Source organism: Eurosta solidaginis, chromosome 1, assembly GCF_040869045.1.
Source record: "Eurosta solidaginis isolate ZX-2024a chromosome 1, ASM4086904v1, whole genome shotgun sequence".
Lineage (NCBI taxonomy): Eukaryota > Metazoa > Arthropoda > Insecta > Diptera > Tephritidae > Eurosta > Eurosta solidaginis.
The window spans coordinates 45,278,409-45,292,284 of NC_090319.1; the positions used below are offsets into that span (position 1 = coordinate 45,278,409).

At 33.4% G+C, this 13,876-nt stretch overlaps 2 protein-coding genes across 9 annotated transcripts in view; one reads left to right on the forward strand and one right to left on the reverse strand.

Annotated features, from left to right (window-relative positions):
* sals (sarcomere length short) overlaps positions 1 to 13,876 on the reverse strand; it is a 100,752-nt gene that overhangs the window by 84,926 nt on the left and 1,950 nt on the right. For 3 of the 8 annotated variants that reach the window (XM_067788794.1, XM_067788785.1, XM_067788776.1), the window contains exon 1: positions 7,989 to 8,118. The exons of 1 other annotated variant lie outside the window; for it this stretch is intronic. The gene's annotated coding sequence lies outside the window, so the exon portion shown is untranslated. Of the gene's footprint in view, positions 1 to 7,988; positions 8,120 to 13,876 lie in introns of those variants that run through there. 4 more of the 8 variants (XM_067788767.1, XM_067788727.1, XM_067788739.1 and 1 more) reach the window with 3 other exon arrangements.
* The window catches only part of LOC137252734 (trichoplein keratin filament-binding protein), a 310,267-nt gene that overhangs the window by 16,802 nt on the left and 279,589 nt on the right, over positions 1 to 13,876 (forward strand). The window lies entirely within an intron of this gene.

A 13,876-nucleotide genomic window follows, 5' to 3' on the forward strand; every position in this document is an offset into this window, starting at 1 on the left:
CCACGTTTTGATCTCAAGACTCTATCCATAACGGAATAAAAACTATCCTATGTCTGTCTCCTGGTTCTAAGCTACCCCTCCACCAATTTTCAGTCAAATCTATTCATCCGTTCTTGAGTTATAAATAGTGTAAGTAACACCAACTTCTTTTATACATATACATCACAATAGAAACTTCAAAAATAACAGTATTTCTCTTCTGGATGTTATTATACAATCTACAATCTTTAATCACTCTATCTATTAAAAAAGCGCATTAAAATCCGTTGCGTATTTTTAAAGGTTTAAGCATTCAAAGGGACAGAAAAAGCAACTTTGTTTTATATACATGGAAAAATGCCAAAAACTAAAACTTTTGTTTAAGAATTTTAGGGAAATGTTCAATATTTTTACTGAAAGAGTATTTTTCAAGAGATGTTTGCATGCTTAACCATTTATGTTGCATTAACCATTTATGTTGCATAAATATGTATGTACATACTTATGTCAAGCCGATATGATATGAAAAAACATACATATGAACATCCTTACATACCTACAAACCTACACCCGAAGTTAAATAACACAGCGAATGCTATGCATGTACGTATGTGTCGCATCATGCCTCACACAAAAGCAATTTGCGCCCACAGTTGACACCGAACAACCACACGCACGCATTTTTTGGTAAAAATGTTACTTTTGTTTAAAAAATTTGGCTGATACAAGAAAGGAATCAAGTATGTTTTTTATGCAGAACGAAGGTAAACATTTAAAAGTTTTACTGTAAAGTAGAATTTTTCAAATCCATCCATCCGTTTATGAGTTATAGCTATGTAAAGGAAAATTTTATGATTTTTTACTACATTTTGGCAATTTGCCACGTCCTTATAATATATATCTTCAAATTATATTGACAATATCCATCTCGCGTAGCTAAGCTTTTAAATGCAAAAAACCGTTTTAAAATCGGAGCATTCTATGTGAAGTGATGTGCGTACATGACATTTAGCGACTTTATTTTATAAGATTTATAGATAAACTAGAAGACCCGGCAGACGCTGTCCTGCCCTAAATTTGGCCTATCTGCTAACATTTTAATAAGCTTTTTCCGTCCTCTACACAACTAAAGACTCTCCTGAATTAAAAAAAATTTCATAGTACTCGCGGGCGCCTGGTGATGTGCTATACTTGATATCATTCGCTATAATATTTTTTATTGATCAGCAGGTTGTTTAATTAAACACCAAGCAATTACACGGAAGTATATCCGCACCACCTGAAAATATGAGTGACACTGCGTATACGTAACATTTTATTTTTACGTATAAACAAATAAAAAATTTGCAATAAAATAATATTGCGACTATAAACTGAGATATAACCTATCCTATCTCTCCAGATAGATCAAACTACACACGGGTGCAAAACAAATTTAAAATCGGTTCAGTAGTTTAGGAGTCCATCTCGCCCAAAAATGTGTTTTTTATATATTAAGATATAGATGTACACTAGCGCACACGAAAATATCAGTGACTATTTGCATCAAATTTCGTCAATTAATTTTTTTTTTTATTTTCGATAACTATGTCAAGTAAAAACTTCTAAGAATATTGTAACTGCAACTATGCAAACCAATCTCGAAAAGGTTTTCGAAAAAATACAAAAATTGAAAACATTTAACGAAATTTTCAAACTTTTTATTTTGAGTTTTGTGAATTTTTTGGGTATGCAGTTTTTTTAGCCCCATCAATTAGAGTCTACCAAAGTACATGTTGTAAGCTTGTCGAAATTCGCATTAATTCTCGAACATTCTCTTTTTCTTCTATACAAAAAGTAAAGCTGTACTCTGTCAGGCTGAAATTGATTGAGTTACCAACAGCATAGTCAAAAACATCCTTAAAACTCTAAATAAAAAAGTTCGAAATATTTGAAAAATTCTCTCGAATTTTGTTGAAAACGGTTTTGAGATTGTTTTTCAATGTTTTAGTTACAAAATGCATCAAGATTTTTGCTTAAATTATCGTAAAAAGTAAAAGATATTAATTGAATAAATTTGATAAAAAATTACCGCTGCTGTTTTCCTGTTCGCTGTTGTAATTGCATGGTACATACATATATATGTATACTGTAGCATCTACGAAAATACCGCAAAATATACCCATTTACTCGTATTTATTTTACCCCGAACTCTTTTGCCGCATTTTCAACAAACTAAAATAGCTAAACGTTGCCTCTTCTTTGTTTACTTTGTTTATTTAACTTTTTAGTGTTTACGTTTAATTTAAATTTCTCCATTTTCACTAAATTGTTGCCTCTCAGTGTGTTTTTTTGTTTTGTTGCTTTTGCTGCGGTCCTCCAATTTATTGCCTGACGGAAATTAATTTAATTCATTTGAAAATCCATGCAAATTTGATAGATCATTAATTTCGATTGCAATGCAAATGTTGCAATTTGGAAAAACGTTGTATAAAAGCTTTGTTGTATGAATATGTGCAAATTTTCAATTTGAATTTTTCAATAGTATCTGCATACAATGTAAATAGTCAGCGTTTGTGTTGCATTCTTATGCAAAATACGACATATCATCGCTAAATTTAAATATTTCGGGAAAATTGTGTGGGACATGCTGGTGGGTCGTTAGTATCAAAATGACTAGACTTCAAAATAATCCGATTATTTAAAAAAATAATTATAAGTATGTATATGTGCATTAGGGTGGTACTTGTACATCAAATTTCTGAAGCTTTCGAAAATCACATATCAATTTTAGTTCCAGTTGGAGATGATTTATGCGTCTCGCAAAAAGACCAAAGCTAATCACCCCTATTCTGCATTTCGATTACGTTCCCGTTCTACGCTCCGTTTTAATCGAAGTTGGGTATTCTGCATTACGACGGAATCATAATAAGAAGAGGAAGAGCAAATGATTTTTCGAAATCAGCTGTTTGTACGGAATGTGTGAACATTGGAACAAAATAAATTAAAGAAATTTGCAAACAACACTGAAAAACGTTTATATTTTATTATCCACGCCATTTTGTACAAAAAAAAAGCAATAGAATATATTGCTGCCGTGTTATATTTTTTTGAGTGGAGTGCCTTCATAATTGTAAGCGTTTTTTTGTCATTCTTTTGGCCAATTCCCTGCCGTGGTCACCAAGTCTTGTTAAAACGTATTCCTGCACGAATATAGTTGACATTTTCTGAATTTTATGGATGTTACTTTCCAGTGCAATGGCCCAAAATACTTCATGAAGATTTATTTATTCTTTCCGCAAGGATGTTTACGTTTTCGTTCACCTTCCTCTACTCCGGCAGCTTACTTTGGCATATAACTGGACCCAACGAACAGACTCAAATTATAGCTGTCTATTATAACGGAATCAATAACCGCGGCATTATTTGTGGAGTTGGAAAGCAACGCATAAGAAAATGGCCAGGCGAGAATGGAAAGGAAATATTGCGAGATTTGTATAAACCATTTGAGATGAGTGACGAATTGTAAGAAATTGAACTTAAAAGTGGTAAAGTTTAATGACTTATTTTCTTATTTAGGTTCAAAAAAAACTTTCGACTTAATAAGGATGCTTCCAAGTATGTGTTAGATACTTTTGCGGGGAAATACGTCCAAGGACTTCGACATCGACATGTTGTTTTTGCCCTGGAAACATATAAAAAACAATCATCATCAAGCCTTCTACGTTTCTTAACAAAGTTTTACTTACATTTTTGTTAAAATTCTGTTATAAATTAATAAAAAAAAATAAAAAGAAAGTATTTTTCCGCCAACTAATTTGTAACATAGAAAAACGGAATTACGATCGGAATGCAGAATAAACAAAATCGAACGATTCGAAGTTGGATCGAAAGAGATTGGAACACAGAACACCAAAATTGCCAAATCGAAAAAATTCCAATCCAAGTCGAAATGCAGAATAGGGCTGAATATTTTTCTATGGGGACTAAAAAAAAATGTATTTTAAATTTTTGTATTCAAATACCCAAAATCGATAACGCTGCAGTTGGCGACATCAGCTCACTTACCCGTGTCAACTTCACCTACACTCAGAGAAAAACGCCGTTCTAAAATACAGCACCACCGGACACAATTCAAGCTTTTCATGTTCTTACTTTTTTGTTCTTGAAAAACGAACGACCTGTTCTTAAAACAACAACCTTGTTCTTGAACTGACACCATTTTCTTGAAAAGAGAAGGGCTGGTCTTAAATTATGAACAAATGTTCTTTTAATGAGAACGAATGTTCTTAAATTAAGAACAATGTTCTTAAATTAACTTCAAGAAAAAAGAAACGGTATAATTCTATTTTTTTAACTCTTATTTCTCGTTCAGTTCCATTCGGGTAATTCTCAAACTTGTTATGAAATGTTTTAAATAAATATTCAGATTGCATCATCAAATAGAAAAGATTTCTCTTATCGAGAAATCTACGACAAAATGCATATTATGCGTTTTTTCAAACGTTTTTGGCATTTAATAATATTTTTTTGGTATTAATATTTCCTATTAATAACAAAAAAATTATTTATTAATAAAAAATAAATAAATAAATGGCTAATAATTAAAAAATTATCTTCCTCCCACCAATGGTCAAGCACAAACCGTTCTTGAATTGAGACCGAAAACTGTTAAATCGACCACAAATCGTTCTCGAAGCATGAGAACGAAAAATCTTAAATCAAGCCCGAGTAGTGTTTGAAATGAGCACAGAAGGTTCACGAATCAATACCTAAGTGGTCATAAAATACACCGTTCGTAGGGAAAAACTGTTCTTAAACAAGCCCATCGGTCACGAGTTAAGAAAAAACGTACTTAACAGACTTTTGTCAACGAATGTTCTTAATTTTGAACTTGTTTCGTTCCTTTTAGAACGATTTTTTCTCTGAGTGTACCCGTGACGAATTCCATTTCTTTAGCATCCGAGGCTCTGGCGCCTACAAGTTCCTCATGGAATTAGGGGGTCATATCAAATCGTTCCCAAGATGGTCGGGCTTGTACCTTAATGATGATTGTTACCGCAACGTACCGAATCTATATCCGCCAAAAGACCATCAACATTTTCAACACTCCCCAAAACCTTCGGGGAGTGTACTTCCCGCTACAACAATAACAACAACAACATATAATCGTCTCTAATTGGGGCTAACATTTTTAAATGATATTTTTAACCTTCGCGTTACCGTGTGAAAGCGTGAGACTGAAGAAAATTGGAAAATTGGTTTTTGCTTATTTACATATTAGAGTGCCCAGTCAAAAATAATTTCACATTTTCTATGAAATCATACAATTTCGGGTATTAAGAAAGCCATGCAAAACCTTAGCACAGCAAGAGCAATGCAATCTTAAGAGTAGTTTTTTCTAACGACGATGTAGCCAAAATGTATGGCCTGGGTGTAGCCACCATCATGATATGCTTCTCCTTGGTGCCCACTCTGGCTTGAGGCCCCAGTGGAAAAAGTCTGTATAATCAGGATGATTTGCCTTTACTCTTTACAGATCAAGGATCATTTACTTGCCTGGTAGTCGTTTTATATTCAGTCTTTCTATGCCTGGAACTATCCGCATATTCGAATATCCGGATATCCATACGGATATCCGTTGACACACATAAACTCCGGACGGCATGGATATCCGGTTAATATTCGTTTATGACGCTATCCGGATATCCGGATTTATGAAGATCCGGTTGAATACCGTATTTTTGGATATCCAGTGAAAGCAACAAATTGATGTACCATATATGTTTATCTAAGATTAATAGCAATAAATTCTTGGGGCATTTAAATCAATTAACAGAGTTTTTAAAATTATAAACAAATGGCACTGTTCTTATTTTCGCTTGTTTGTAAAATTGTAGCTTTTTAATTTTTGACGTTAATTTAATAATCTACAAATGTTTGTTTAATTTTTTTTAATGTGTTAAATTTTTCGATGTTTGCTTCGTTCAATTCTGATATGCAGATATTCAACTTTTATATTCCAGTATCCGGACATACGGATATCCGGATTTTCCGTTTACGTATCCGGATAGCCGAACAGCGGATCAATGAATCAAATGCTTGGGCTACCGCCCGGTGACAAAACCTAGATAAACTTGCAGCATAATAACAGTCCACAGCCCATGAACAAGTTCAACAGACTCCAGCCCCATGATATTTTTTCGTACCTCATTTCATATAAGTGGCGAATCTAGTAACTGTAGCGAAGTCCTGCTGGGCACGACGCCAACCGGGTAAAGATTCAGCATTGTGTTTAGTGTTAGTTCCTAGTGCTAACCACCAGACCAGGATTTTATAGAACAGAATTGTCTTGACCACTTTATGGAACACCCAACGCAACACCCTTTGAGACTGCCAATCGCCCCTCTACAGCGGAATCAAACACATTTATCTCTTGGGGGATAAAGTAGGCGACATCTGCAGGGACCGGTAGTTACTTATGATAACGAGCAAATTGTTCGAACATTTTTTCATAGAAAAAAAACCACTAGTTCGAGTAAGTCCATAGTTCCAAAGTTTGAACGAAACTGAGATGCAGTTTGATGAAAACGGAAATGATTAAAGATAATTTTTTGCTTTGATAAGTGGCCACCCTCTTGACTTCCGATTCGAAATCGCAATATCTGAGTAAACTACTGGAATGATCCATACTCAGATTTTGTTTCGAAACGCCCTATCTGTAGGTACATAAATTCTATGCGTTCTGATACAGTCACAAAAAAAATTGTCGAAAAAATTCGAAAAATCGGGAAAATTTTATAAAAAAATGTATTTGAATTTTTCTGAATATAACTTGGAGTATGCAGTCTTTGGGCCGCATCAGTTCAAAGTACAAGTTATAGGCATTGATTTTTGACAACTTTTTTTACAAATCGGGAAACTTATAACACGTAATTTGTAGGATATGACTACAAAACTACAAACTCAGAAAAATTAATAAGACTCCACACTAAAATTTCAAAATTTTGTTTTCTCGAACTTACTAATTTTGTTGAAAAACGTTGTTATGGTTAGTTTGCATTAGTAGTGGGATTCGGTTTTAATAATATTCGAATACACAAATAATGCTATCTGTTTCAAATAATTTGAATGTCAGCTTACTACTCGAATATCATATTAATCGAATACCTCTACTCAAGTTCCGCTATACGCATAATGATTTGCAAAAAAATACCTATCACCCCACCACCATCGCTTGTACGTACGAGTAATGATCGCGGTATTAGTTAGTTTTTTTTATTGAAAATCATTGCTCGAATATCATTGCTATATTATTAAGGTATTCGAATAACAATGTAAGTTACTCAAATAGTAAAATAAGGTATTCGAATAGTATTATTCGAATAAACGTATAAAAACTTTGAATATATATTATTGATAACTGTCGCATAAAAGCGTTTATTATTTGAGTAATTTTTATTCGAATAGTCCCAACCCTGGTAGAATAGTTAGAGTTTTTTCTCAAAATATCGAAAATTAAAAAATAAAAATTTTATTGACGAAATTAAAAAAAAAAATGGTACTGCTATTTTTCGGTTCGCTGCTGTATATGTAGTGTGGAACTAGAGGTGAATAGAATAACTAAAATCAAAATGTTTGAAATCTTTAGTTCACAAAGCTATCCTTTAAGAACAATACTTTTTCAAGAAACCTTTTAAAAAAATTAGTAGAAATCAAATATTCCAAATACTTTTAACTTCCGTTGTATATAATATATAAATATTATGTACAATACATGAGAAGTCAGCTGTTGCGTTTCAAAAGGTCGAAAGTTTAATAACACACTCAAATTTGTTCGTAATTTAAAAAATTGCATTATTCACAGCTTCACATTTTAAACGAAACTTTTTCACGAATTAGACGCCTAATTCACTCATTAAAATTTTTTCAATTCGTTTTGTTCTTTTATCACAGCACATCACCAATCGATAAAATTCCAAAGAAAAATATTTTTCATGTTACACCTAAAATTATCTAAAATGAATTACCATACACAATGTTATTTTTGCCCACAAGTTTTTGGATTTGAAAAGCCAACAAAGGCAACTCAATAATTATTTCGTTTATTTTTCTTCACACCTCGTACTCAGGCCACAGCTTTCAATTTACTGAAAATTTTTAATTATCGAATTATTGAATTGCCTCTATTTTTCAAAAGCACTCAAACTGAATGCTCAAATTAATATCGAAAAATTCTTTTGTACGTACAAACCTACATATGTACATGCAGACGGATTTCGCCGCAATCTTTTATCTGCCCTCTTTTCCAGTGTTGGCACACATTTCTTCAGTAAAAAAATAATGTAAGGCGCTATAACCTCTGAAGAGATTTTAGGCCGAGCTTCTCTTCCAATTTTCTTCGTGCTCCTCTTGATTTTTTCTACAAATTGGCGGGACGGCACCTACTTGTTTTATGACGACTCCGAACGGCATCTGCAAGGTAGATGAGTTTTCACTGAGAAGCTTTTAATGGGCAGAAATACACTCAGAGTGCTTGTCAAATACTGGCGCGGGGCGACACCGCTTAGAAAAAATTTCTTCTAATTGAAAAAACTTGCTTCTAAAATTTTGATGTTGCTTTGCACGGGGCGTGAAGCCAGGATCTTCAGTGTGGATGGCGGAGCACGCTACCATCACACCATGGCGGCCGCCATTTCTTCATTTAGTTGAATGATTTTTGCTCGGTTTAGATTGAGATATTTGAAAAAAATTGTATGCCTTTGAGTTGATTTTTCAAATTTGCTCAAACAATTTTTGCATCTCTTATATACGTATACTCATACATACTTACTCAAAAATATTTGCAATAAAATGCACGCGATGTTGGAAAGTGATTATGAATATGAATATTTTGGAGTTTTGGCTTCAACGAAAAACTTATTACACTAAGATTTACATCGCAAATTATATTAATTTTACTCGTGTAACGGCACATTTAAGCGAATATATCGAACTTCTCGGAATGAAAAAATTAGTTGTGTAAACCATATCCATCTGCCTGCCTGTAGGCACCAACGAACAAGAAAAATATACTTAACTCCCTGAAGAATACACAAAATAGCAACGAAGTGCATATAAGACTAAGGAAAAATCTATTTTTGCCTTAAGTTCGAAACCGGCAAATAGTTGCACATTAGCCGTGCTTTTTTTGTACATGTACCATTGCGAGTAAAAAAATATTTATAAGCTAATTAATTATACTCAGTTGATTAGAGCTCACAGAGTATATTTAGTTTGATTGGATAACGGTTGGTTGTACATATATAAAGGAATCGAGATAGATATAGACTTCCATATATCAAAATAATCAGGATCGAAAAAAAATTTGATTGAGCCATGTCCGTCCCTCCGTTAACACGATAACTTGAGTAAATTTTGAGGTATCTTGATGAAATTTGGTATGCAGGTTCCTGAGCACTCATCTCAGATCGCTATTTAAAATGAACGATATCGGACTATAACCACGCCCACTTTTTCGATATCGAAAATTATGAAAAATTAAAAAAATGCCATAATTCTATACCAAATACGAAAAAAGGGATGAAACATGGTAAGGTAATTGGATTGTTTTATTGACGCGAAATATAACTTTAGAAAAAACTTTATAAAATGGTTGTGACACCCACCATATTAAGTAGAAGAAAACGAAAAAGTTCTGCAGGGCGAAATAAAAAACCCTTAAAATCTTGGCAGGTATTACATATATAAATAAATTAGCGGTATCCAACAGATGATGTTCTGGGTCACCCTGGTCCACATTTTGGTCGATATCTGGAAAACGCCTTCACATATACAACTAAGGGCCACTCCCTTTTAAAACTCTCATTAATACCTTTAATTTGATACCCATATCGTACAAACTCATTCTAGAGTCACCCCTGGTCCACCTTTATGGCGATATCTCGAAAAAGCGTCCACCTATAGAACTAAGCCCCGCGTCCTTTTAAAATACTCATTAAGACCTTTCATTTGATACGCATATCGTACAAACATATTATAAAGTCACCCCTGGTCCACCTTTATGGCGATATCTCGAAAAGGCGAACACCTATAGAACGAAGGCCCACTCCCTTTTAAAAATACTCATTAACTCCTTTCGTTTGATACCCATATTGCACAAACGAATTCTAGAGTCACCCCTGGCCCACCTTTATGGCGATATCTCGAAACGGCTTCCACCTATGGAACTAAGGATTACTCCCTTTTAAAAAACTCATTAACACCTTTCTTTTGATACCCATATTGTACAAACAAATTCTAGGGTCACCCCTGGTCCACCTTTATGGCGATATCTCGAAAAGGCGACCACCTATAGAACAACCACCACTCCCTTTTAAAACCCTCATTAATACCTTTAATTTGATACCCATACCTGACAAACACATTCTAGAGTCACACCTGGTCCACCTTTATGGCGATATTTCGAAACGGCATCCACCTATAGAACTAAGGCCCACTCCCTTTTAAAATACTCATTAACACCATTCCATTGATGCCCATATTGTACAAACAAATTCTAGGGTCACCCCTGGTCCACCTTTGTGGCGATATCTCGAAACGGCGTCCACCTATGGAACTAAGGATTACTCCCTTTTAAAATACTCATTAACACCTTTCATTTGATACCCATATCGTACAAACGCATTCTAGAGTCAACCCTGATCCACATTTATGGCTATATCCCTAGATGGCGTCCACCTATAGAACTATGGCCCACTCCCTCATAAAATACTCTTTAATGCCTTTCATTTGATACACATGTCATACAAACACATTCCAGGGTTTCCCTCGGTTCATTTTCCTACATGGTTATTTTCCCTTATGTTGTCACCATAGCTCTCAACTGAGTATGTAATGTTCGGTTACACCCGAACTTAACCTTCCTTACTTGTTTTTTAGATGAATTCTACATATGAAACTTCGTTTGACAAAAAGTTGTGAATTTCACATGTTTCAAAGTAAAATTCACATGAAAAAAAAGAAAAACTTATTTTTTAGATAAATTCTTCATATGAAGCTCGTTTGATTTAAAGAGAAGAAAGTTGTGTGTTTCGTATGTTCCAATATTAAATTCACATCAAAACAAGTAAGAACGGTACTGTCTTCGGCTGTGCCGAAGACTTCATACCTTTCATGAATGGGGCTGAACAATAATCTTATCCCGTTCGTAATCTCCGAATAATCGGATGTATAAGATAAGAAATATATAGTGAACAGGTCTACATACCTAAACGATTTTTAAGATCAATATAAAATAAAAAACAGGTAGGTACTTTGTGTGAGGATGCAAATTTTCAGGTTTTTTGTGGTCTGCGTGTAAAAACTATGACTACGAATCACGTATTTCAACAATATATGACGTAAACGTAACTATTTGATGAAATTTGATGAATTTGAAGCTTCTAGCCGTAAAAAAAGGGCAAAAATTACAGTTTATACGGGGTATATAATATATATACCACCGATCTCTATGATTTTTTCAGACAACAATATATGCTATATGCGTAATCATTCGTTGAAATTTGAAGCCTCTAGCTCTTAAAATAGGGAAGTTATTACGAAAAGTTTCTTATCTGAACAATCGGTTGTGCGGGATATGTACTATATATACGACCGATCTCATAAATTTTTTCAATATGTTCAATATACGAAATTATATGGTGAAGTTTGAAGCTTCAATCTGTTAAATTGAGTAAGATATGACAAAAATCCTCTTTTTCTGAAAATTCGGTTGTATGGAGGATATATGCTATAGTGGTCCTATCCGGCCGGTTCCGACAAATGTCTAATCGGACACTCAAATACACCCACTCACCAAATTTTATCAAGATATCTCAAAAATTGAGGGACTAGTTTGCATACAAACAGACAGGCGGACAGACGGACAGACGGACATGGCTAAATCAACTCAGCTCTTCATCCTGATTATTTCGGTATACTTAATGGTGGGTCTATCTATTTTCCTTTAAGTACTTACAATTTGGGTTTCGTGACGGAATTAATATACCATTTCATTTTCATGAAAGGTATAAAAAGGAAAAAAATGTTAGATGAATTCTACATATGAAACTATGATTTAAAGAGAAAAAGTTGTGAATTTCGCATGTTCCAATGTTAAATTCACATGAAAAAAAGTAAAACTTATTTTTTAGATGAATTTTACATATGAAATGCGTTTAATTTAAAGGGAAGAAGTTGTGAATTTCGCATGTTCCAATGTTAAATTCACATGGAAAAAAGAATTTTTAGATGAATTTTACATATGAAATGCGTTTTATTTAAAGAGAAGAAAGTTGTGAATTTCGCATGTTTAAATGTAAAATTCACAATATTGTTTTTCCTTTCCCCTCTTCAAATAGATCTGTGATAATAGCTGTAATGCGCACAGATTTAAAACCGTTGATGGCATAAGAATACCTTGGTTTAATAAAAGCTCCATTAATCTGTAGACTCATACTTACATACAATTTCTATGCGATAAGGACATTCAATATCCACACACAAGATGCATTGTTTACGTAAGCTTACATAAAATTCGTTTAATTAAAATATTCCGTTTTAGCTAAAGCAGGTATTCAATTCACTTAATTGCATGCATTTCAAAACAACGTAGTTGCTACTAATTCTTAAAATTCGCGAGGCTATACAGCTTTAATGAAATTTTGTAATCAAACACAGTAAAGAGATTACAAACTAAAAATTATTTTTTATAAAATTCTCAACTAATATTTTAAGCGCATTATTACTAAAAAATTGTTGCAAATAATAATAAAAATAAAATAACAGCAACTACCACTTTAAGCATTTTGTTAAATTTCGTGAAATGTCAACGCGTCAAAAGAAAATGGCAATCAAGCGAGTAATGAAAAATAAATGAAAACAAAATCTAAAGTACAAAGTAAACACACCAAAAACTGATTGCAGCAAAACCAAGTAAGAAAGTCTAAGTTCAGTTGAAACCGAACATTACATAGCCAGCTGTGAATGAATTTATGAATTTATTGAACTTGGGACTTTTCATATTATGAAAAAAAAATGTTTATGCCAAATTTCGTTCGGATTTAGAGATTTTTTATTGACTTATGGCTTTAAAAGTATTTTGGAAAGATGATGCACTTATATTGGAACGATTTTCCGTTATACCTTGTCAAATTTGGTTTCGAGACAAACGAAAATCGCCACTGATGATGGCACAACGCCGAAACCGGTTTGTCTCGAAACCAAATTTGACAAAGGATGACGGAAAATTGTTCCAGTATACATCATTTATCCACCCTATCACAAAATCAACAAAACAAAATAAGTATTTTGGAAAGAGCAACAAAAAAGGGGTGGGTCAACCATATTTTCAAAATTTGTTTAAGTTTTGTTCTTAGCTCAACCATATCACCATTGAGGTAGAATATCAGTCAAATGTAGTTAAATACGATAGAGTTATTGCAAACTTTGTTAAGGTTAAACCTTCGGAAAAGTGGGTGTGGTCTTTAAACGATTTCGATTATCTTCACACAGTTTATATAATTTGGCAAGGATAGTGCCTTTGCCAAATTTCAATGTAATATCTTTAACGGCTTTTGATTTACATCTTTTTAAACTTCCAAATTGTCTTCTTTGAAAAATCACTGGTGCCACGCCCATATTCTAAAATTTTTTGAAATTTATGTTTTGCGTCATAAAACCAATCCACTTACCAAATTTCATTAGCTTAGCGGTATTAGTTTTTGAATTAGCTCATTTAAATTTTTTTTTTTTAATTTTCGATATTGAAAAAGTGGGCGTAGTTGTCTTTCGATTTCGCTCATTTTCAATACCAATCTATTCTGGGTCCAGATAAGCCCGTATTCCGTATTTGGTGAAGATATCTCATATGTATATA